Genomic DNA, 9,173 nt, shown 5'->3' with positions numbered 1-9,173 from the left:
ATTTTTAAAATCATAATTTCCTTCAATTAAATAGTAAGAGATAGACTTTACAAAGTAAATGATAGTATTTTCACAACTACAATACTGAACAACCCATAATAACCCCCAAAATCCAGTGTCACAAGTACATGAGCATCGACTAGGAAATATATTAAAAATACAATATCTGTCTGGAAATACAATTAGACAGGAGAGGGTAGATAACTTTGATGGAGATTCTGTGCATGCTGCGGACACGTAACGTGGAATGCAGCTCATCTAAGTCCCTGCAATAACCGCAGCTCTGCGCCAACAAGGCTACTAGACATATATACACCTGCACAAAAATGTGCAGCAAGTGTAGTATGAGTATGTAAATCAAACCTCGAAGAGGTAGTGACGAGGGGTCGACTCCGACACTTACTATGGGATAACAAATAAAAAAAAATGCCGATATTATATTTAAGCATGGAGTACATAACATAGCTGAAAATTCAATAACCGGAAATAATCAACAATCCTCTTTTTACTAATAGAAATTCCCAAATTCCTTTTTCATCAATATAACAATTTATATCTCAAGCCAATAGAGGAAATGTCAATTATTATTAGTTCCAAAGAGTTATCATGCGCAAGTCATGCCGAGGTCGTACGGCCCGATCCAACATATAAATATAAACTGTGCACTGCCGAGGGTCGAACGACACGAACCATAGATGCATCTATTTTATATCTAGGCGTTCGGCCCGCTCCACAAAAGTGAAAATACATTTAAAACAACCAATTCAAGATTTATTAAGGGGAAATTATTCAAGGAAATACCAATACTCATTAACGATCAAAAAAATGAAGTTAAACCTTTTACAATTCCTTTATCAAGTTTCAATATGTTTTAAGCAGTTAAATTAATAAGTAGGGTGCAACCATCACAAATATAACTTGATTTGGGTCCTAGACTACCCGGACATAAGTGTAATAGTAGCTACGGACCGACTCTCATCACCTCGTGCGTACGTAGCCCCCACAAATAGAAGCACATAATAATTTGATTCACCCATGGGGGGTTAATTCACTCTTACAAGGTTAGAAAGAAGACTTACCTGGCTCCGAAATTTCATAACCGGATCCCAAGGCTTTCAAACAACTCAACCGATGCCCAACGCTCCAAAACTAGTCAATAAATGTGCAAATCCATAAATATATACTCTAATACTCATTATAATCCTATTTACGACAATTTCCAACTCTGTTCGAAAAGTCGATAAAATCACCCTCGGGCCCACGAGCCCGGATTCCAAAATTTTTCGAAGATAAACATTACCCATGGCGTCACGAACTCAAATATATAATTTACTCTCAATTCCATGCCCAAATTCGTGGTCAAAATCAAAAAATATAAATTTTTAGGTTTTCCTTCAAAATCCCAAATTTCTACAAATTTGTATGTCTAAATCCATATATAAACCTTCTATGTAACTCACAAATAGTAGAAATCACTTACCTCATGCTTGATGATGAAATCCCCTCTTCAAAAGTTCCAAAAATCGCCCAGGCCGTGGAAAAATGGGTGAAATGAACCCAAACCCCGCTTTAAAAACATTCTGCCCAGCCCAGGTCCGCCCTTCCTCGCGTTCGTGGCACGACCATCGTGGACGCGAAGGCCAGAATGCACTGCCTCCAATCTACTCATCGCGCTCGCGTCACCTTGGCCGCGTTCGCGAAGGCCTTCCCAGATACCGCCTCGCATTCGCGTCCACTGCCTCGCGTTCGCGAAGGACAAATCCTAGCAGGCTCAAAGTTCCTCTTTGCGAACGCGGGACTCCCTTTGCATTCGCGAAGAAGGAAACCAGACACCAGCAATAACAGTTCCAAAACAGCTCAAATTGATCCGAAACCACCCCGAAACACACCCGAGGTCCCCGGGACCCCGTCTAATCACACCAACCTGTCCCATAATATAACACGGACCTGCTCGAGGCCTCAAATCACATCAAACATCACCAAAAGCATGAATCGCACCCCAATTCAAGCTAAGTGAACTTTAGAACTTCAAACTTCTACATTCGATGCCGAAACCTATCAAATCACGTCCGATTGACCTTCAATTTTGCACACAAGTTGCATCTGACATTGCGGACCTACTCCAACTTCCGAAATCGGAATCCGATCTTGATATCAAGAGGTTCACTCCCGGTCAAACTTCTTAAAAACCTTCAAATTTTTAACTTTCGCCAAATGATCCCAAAATCACCTACGGACCTCCAAATCCACATCCGGACGCGCTCCCAATACTAGAATCACCTTACGGAGCTATTCCCAGACTTAGAATCCTAAACTGACATCAATAACATTGAAATGCACTTCAACCCAAATTTTTGAAATTCTTCCAAAAATGCCAGCTTTCCACAATAGGCACTGAAACGCTCCCGAGTCATGCACAACCCAATCCGAATATACGCCCAAGTCCAAAATCATCATACGAACCTATTGGAACCTTTAAATCCCGATTCCGAGGTCGTTTACCCAAAAATCACACCTTCGTCAATTCCTCCAACTTAAAGCTTCCGAAATTAGAATTTTCTTTCCAAATTAACTACGAACTTTCCCGAAACTCAATTCCGACCACACGTACAAGTCATAATACCTGAAGTGAAGCTACTCATGGCCTCAAATCGTCGAATGACGCGCTAGAGCTCTAAACGACCGATCGGGTCGTTACATTTTCTCCCACTTAAACATACGTTCGTCCTCGAACGTGCTAAGAACTGCTCTGGAGTTGTCCGAAATCACTATTTAACACCTCGTGCACCTACCCGTGCTACCACGACCCAGTTGGGCACATTGGCTCGAGCAAATCTGAAGATTCTCCCTTTTATTTAGTCAAGTTAGCCTTAGAGCCAAATTCCAACATCTGAAATTCTCTACCAGGTCTGTTCCCAATATACGAAAACCGTATCAATCGTTACACACTGCACCAAACATGATTGTATACCCTTTACTGAATTCACACCATGCACCGCATAATTCACATGACCATAATAGCATTCTCTGACAACAATAACCAAAATTCCATGAATCCGATGCCCACAACACACCTCATGACGCATATATGTCATGTTCTAACACTTGCAATATTGCCACAACGGAAGAGATGTGTAGAAATTCTTAACCAACTGCCGAGTCGACAAATCATTGAGTCCCTCCTCTTGACAAGGACCATTTCCCCATTATGAACCAAATAATGATATTTTTTTTCTTTTATATATGCCTCATATAATCTGATCGCACTGATCCCAGGTCTAATAATCTTGTCTCACCCAGTATAAGTTGTTCAGGCAATAAGCCATCTTAGACACTGCCAAAAGTCTCATATGATGCCACAATGCGCCAACAAGTTACAAACTAGCATGTGATACATAAGGAAAAATGAACTCTGGAAAGAACTGCTCAACCCACGTGACTAATTGAACAACCGAAAAGATATTATGAACCTTCCTCAGAAATGAGACACAAAACACACAAGAATAGCTATGGGAAACTGTACTCAATGTCACACTATTGTGGCATGCAACCTGATCCACACATGATACCATTGCGGCATGCAACCTGATCCAACCATGATACCCATGGCGGCATGCCACCCGATCCAAACAACATACCCGTGGCGGCGTGCCACCGAATCTAAACAACATACCCGTGGCGGCGTGCCACCCGATCCACACATAATAATCAATGGAAAACACATATTGAGCTGTAACGCTTATACTCACGAAATGCCCGAATATCAACCATAAGCATGCCAAGTGCATAATACAAATCTTGGGGAGACGGGTAGCGTCATACGCTATAAAACTCAAGCATAACTAAGGTGCGATATATGATCTGCATCTCGAGAGCCATCCTGCTCACATAACACCACCGCTATGAGAGGACCTCAACACATTATACAAATAATCAAACCGTCTCACAACCCACACGGCACAATAGAGTATTACATGAAATAGCTAACGACAGAAATAACATCCAAGTCCTGAAGATTCCTCCGTAAATAATGCTAAGCTGAAATTAACACATCCGGCCTGATATAAAGCGCACATTCACATCTAGATCCATCCACAGACCTCAAGTCGATTCTGATCGTACTGCACTGGCCTAAAAACATTCCAAGGATCCACAACAACCCTATTCATGACATATAAGAACAATTATCCAATCCGGAACAAACTTCAAAAGTTCACAACCAGATGAACAGAGTGCCTCCCAGGCCTAAGCTCTCACATTAGCGATAATACCATAATCTCCATACTTGGTTTCAATCTTTAATCAATCAAGTGACTACATGTCACACTCATACAATCTTCCCGTGGGATACGCTCCCACGACCTTCCGCACTAGATAACAAGTCTGCACATCCATTCCACCGACCACACTAATGCTGTAAAGAAAATTAAGAATCCGCAATCAGTACACAAAGCCTCTTACACAGGATACCGATCTCAGGTGATGCTAAAGACAATACCAGCTTACTTTAACCATCTGAATCCTTTCTTGCTCATCCGAGCTCATGACATTCTTGTCAACACCAAACTGCAACCTTGATTCTCAACTTCCAATTCCCATGCCGCTCACTGCACCCTACATACCAATACGCGAGAGTATAAACAAATTTCATTATAACTTAACATGCTGAGGGAAATGATCACGACCACAATCATGTCGATTCAACCATTATTAGCCGACCCGTCTTCTTCCAATTTATTCTCAACTTGCCCTAGAAATAATAATAGCTCCATTCATTAACGTAACGAAACCCAACCACACTCATCTTGAGTGACCCAATCCACGAGACCACATCGTCTCAACACCCATGAACCATCTCATATTTTCCTTACGTGCACTATAGCATCATCACCAACTGGTACACCCGTTCTGCAAGACCTTCTGTGAATCCGAAGCTACTTATTCCCTTCCTCCAATACTGCACCGCATACCCAATGATAACATAGAACATTCTAAGCCCCTTTTCATAGTCCACTGCAAAAGATCGATACTTAACCTTACTACGGACTGAAATTCTTAGACGCCGCACTTTGAATTTTTGAACCCACTAGAACCGTTGTTGAGGGTCACCCACTCTGACTTGTCCCCAAATATGATCAAACTCCAAGGCCCTGCTATCATACGAACACCTTCTCAAAGAAGCACCCGAATGACTCACTTTCCTTATATATCACGTCTACACGAAGCATAAACTATGAGTCTTCCCAAAGCCTGAACATGAATCGATAAGGAAAAATATCGAGAAACTCCTTCCTGTCGTATCCAATCTTCATTAGTATAGTAGCCAATTTTCCAAATTAGTTCGTAGACCTAGTCACTATCCACCATAAGTCCCAAATCACTCTAAACTTTCCTTAAGGCATGTAGCTATTCTACCACAGAACCCATATAATACTCTGCCACTCTCCCACTTTGGTCAAACCTTCTTCTTTAAGCGACTTCTCGACTTCTGCTTTTCATACTTGACCTTCTCGCATTTCAACAATCGCAAAACAGCTCCTACATGTCCTTCCTCGTCCTTTGATGCCCAATTGTTGCCTCACATCCGAATTCATCCCTGTAGCTTTTGAACTAATAAATTACCACCAACTCTAAGCCTCCTAGAAGATCATCCATCTCGAGCCATCAACATTAGAAATACCTATTCGATTCCAAAATAGCTACACTCTACTATCTCTCACAACCGTTTCTAAGGAATCATTCCACAATACCTTGCCCCGAAGGCAATTCGATAGACCATAACACCGATGATCCTTAATGCATTCAACAAGGACAACGACGCCATATCATAGATGAGAATTCCATCATGCTCAAAAATACCGAGTCTTGTTATTCCATCAACCCAAACCTAAACATTCTTAGTCCGATTGCCTTTCCTCCGCTGGAAATAAAACACTGAACCTTTGAATCATGCACTGGGAAAACCTCCCTTCAAATCCTTCACTGCCCCCAGCATATAGACAAGTATCGTACCATCACATCAATACTGTGCGATGACGACTCATGAACCTTATAGCAACCTGTGCATAACCTCGAAACCATCAGAAATATGACTACTGAGCTGAAATGGCAGAACATCCTTCCGCAAGGCGACGATAATAGCCCAATCAAATACGCAGGGAGAAAACATCCTGCATCCCATCCGCAGTACCATTACAATTCCTCGATTCCCAATTAATAACAAGTGCTTCACGTCGCATAAGATTGAATGGGAGAGAAACAAAGGCATAAGCCTCGAAGGAATCTATCGCACGATGAGGGATCAAGAAGGGAAGTGCTCCTAACAGCCCTGTAGCCTCTCGAAGATAAGTACAGACGTCTCTGTACCGATCCGCGAGACTCTACTAGACTTGCTCATGACTCGTGAGACCTAAGTGAACCTAGTGCTCTTATACCATGTTGTCACGACCCAAATTCCATTAGAAGTCGTGATGACGCCTAACACCGCTGTCAGGCCAGCCAACAATAATAGCTTAACTTAATTACTCATTTCAAGATTTTTGAAATCATAATTTTCTTCAATTAAATAGTAAGAGATAGACTTTACAAAGTAAATGATAGTATTTTCACAACTACAATAATGAACAGCCCATAATCACCCCCAAAACCCGATATCACAAGTACATGAACATTGACTAGGAAATATATTAAAAATACAACATCTGTCTAGAAATACAATTTGACAGGAGAGGGTAGATAACCCTGATGGAGACTCTGTGCGTGTTGCGGACTCGTAACGTGGAATGCAGCTCACCTAAGTCCCCGCAATAACCGCGCCTCTGCTCCTACAAGGCCACTAGACATATATGCACCTGCATAAAAATGTGCAGCAACCGTAGCATGAGTACATAAATCAACGTGTACCCAGTAAGTATCCAGCCTAACCTCGAAGAAGTAGTGACGAGGGGTCGACTCCGACACTTACTATGGGCTAACAAAAAAAATGCCGATATTATATTTAAGCATGGAGTACATAACATAACTGAAAATTCAATAACCAGAAATAATCAACAATCCTTTTTTTACTAATAGAAATTCCTAAATTCCATTTTCATCATTTAACAATTTATATCTCAAGCCAATAGAGCAAATGTCAATTATTATTAGTTCCATAAAGTTATCATGCGCAAGTCATGCCGAGGTCGTACGGCCTGATCCAACATATAAATATAAACTGTGCACTGCCGAGGGTCGAACGACACGAACCATAGATGCATCTATGTGCTACCGAGGCGTTCGACCCTCTCCACAAAAGAGAAAATAAATTTAAAACAACCAATTCAAGATTTATTAAGGGGCAATTATTCAAGGAAATACCAATTCTCATTAACAATCAAGAAAATGAAGTTTAACCTTTTATAATTCCTTTATCAAGTTTCAATATGTTTTAAGTAGTTAAATTAACAAGTAGGGTGCAAATATCACAAGTATAATATGATTTGGGTCCTAGACTACCCGGACATAAGCATAATAGTAGCTACGCACGGACTCTCGTCACCTCGTGCGTACGTAGCCCCCACTAATAGAAGCACATAATAATTTGATTCACCTATAGGGTTAATTCACTCGTACAAGGTTAGAAAGGAGACTTACTTCACTCCGAAATTCTATAACCGGCTCCCAAGCCTTTCAAAAAACTCAACCAATGCCCAACTCTCCAAAACTAGTCAATAAATGTGCAAATCCATAAATATATACTCTAATACTCATTATAATCCTATTTACAACAATTTCCAACTCCGTTTGAAAAGTCGATAAAATCACCCTCAGGACTACGTGCCCGGATTCCAAAAATTTTCGAAGATAAACATTACCCATGACGTCACGAACTCAAATATATAATTTACCCTCAATTCAATGCCCAAATTCGTGGTCAAAATCCAAAAATATAAATTTCTAGGTTTTCCTTCAAAATCTCAAATTTCTACAAGTTTTCATGCCTAATTCCATGTATAAACCTTGTATGTAACTCACAACTAGTAGAAATCACTTACCTCATGCTTGATGATGAAATCCCATCTTCAAAAGCTCCAAACATTGCCCAGGCCGTTGGAAAAATGGGTGAAATGAACCCAAACCCCGCTTTAGAAATATTCTGCCCAGCCCAGATCCGCCCTTGTTCGCGTTCGCGACACGACCATCATGGACGCGAAGGCCAGAATGCACTGCCTCCAATCTACTCATCGCGTTCGCGTCACCTTGGCCGCGTTTGCGAAGGCCAAACTGCTCCAAGCCCCTGCTCCCTCTCTCTTCTTCATGTTCGCGTAGCGTTGGCCGCGTTCATGAAGGCCTTCCCAACTACTGCCTCGTGTTCGCGTCCACTGCCTCACGTTCGTGAAGACCAAATCCCTGCAGCCTCAAAGTTCCTCTTCGTGAACACGGGACTCCCTTCTCGTTCGCGAAGAAGGAAACCAGATACCAGCAATAACAGTTCCAAAACAGCTCAAATTGATCCGTAACCACTCCGAAAAACACCTGAGGTCCCCGGGACCCCGTCCAATCACACCAACCAATCCCATAACATAACACGGACATGTTCGAGGCCTCAAATCACATCAAACATCACCAAAATCATGAATCGCACCCCAATTCAAGCTTAATGAACTTTAGAACTTCAAACTTCTACATTCGATGCCGAAACCTACCAAATCACATCCGATTGACCTCAAATTTTGCACTCAAGTCCCATTTGATATTGCGGACCTACTTCAACTTTCGGAATCGGAATCCGACCCCGATATCAAAAGGTCCACTCCCGGTCAAACTTCTCAAAAACCTTCAAATTTCTAACTTTCGCCAAATGACCCCAAAATGACCTACAGACCTCCAAATCCACATCCGGATGCGCTCCCAATACCAGAATCACCTTATGGAGCTATTCCCAGACTCGAAATCCCAAACGGACATCGATAACATTGAAATGCACCTCAACCCAAATTTATGAAATTCTTCCAAAAATGCCAGCTTTCCACAATAGGGGCCGAAACGCTCCCGAGTCATGCAAAACCCGATGCGAACATACCCCAAGTCCAAAATCATCATACAAACCTGTTGGAGCCTTCAAATCCCATTTCCGAGGTCATTTACTCAAAAATCATACCTTAGTCAAATCCTCCAACTTAAAGCTTCCGAAA

The sequence above is a fragment of the Nicotiana tabacum genome, chromosome 24 (assembly GCF_000715075.1).
Source record: "Nicotiana tabacum cultivar K326 chromosome 24, ASM71507v2, whole genome shotgun sequence".
NCBI classification, from domain to species: domain Eukaryota; kingdom Viridiplantae; phylum Streptophyta; class Magnoliopsida; order Solanales; family Solanaceae; genus Nicotiana; species Nicotiana tabacum.
This window is presented reverse-complemented; position numbering follows the sequence as displayed.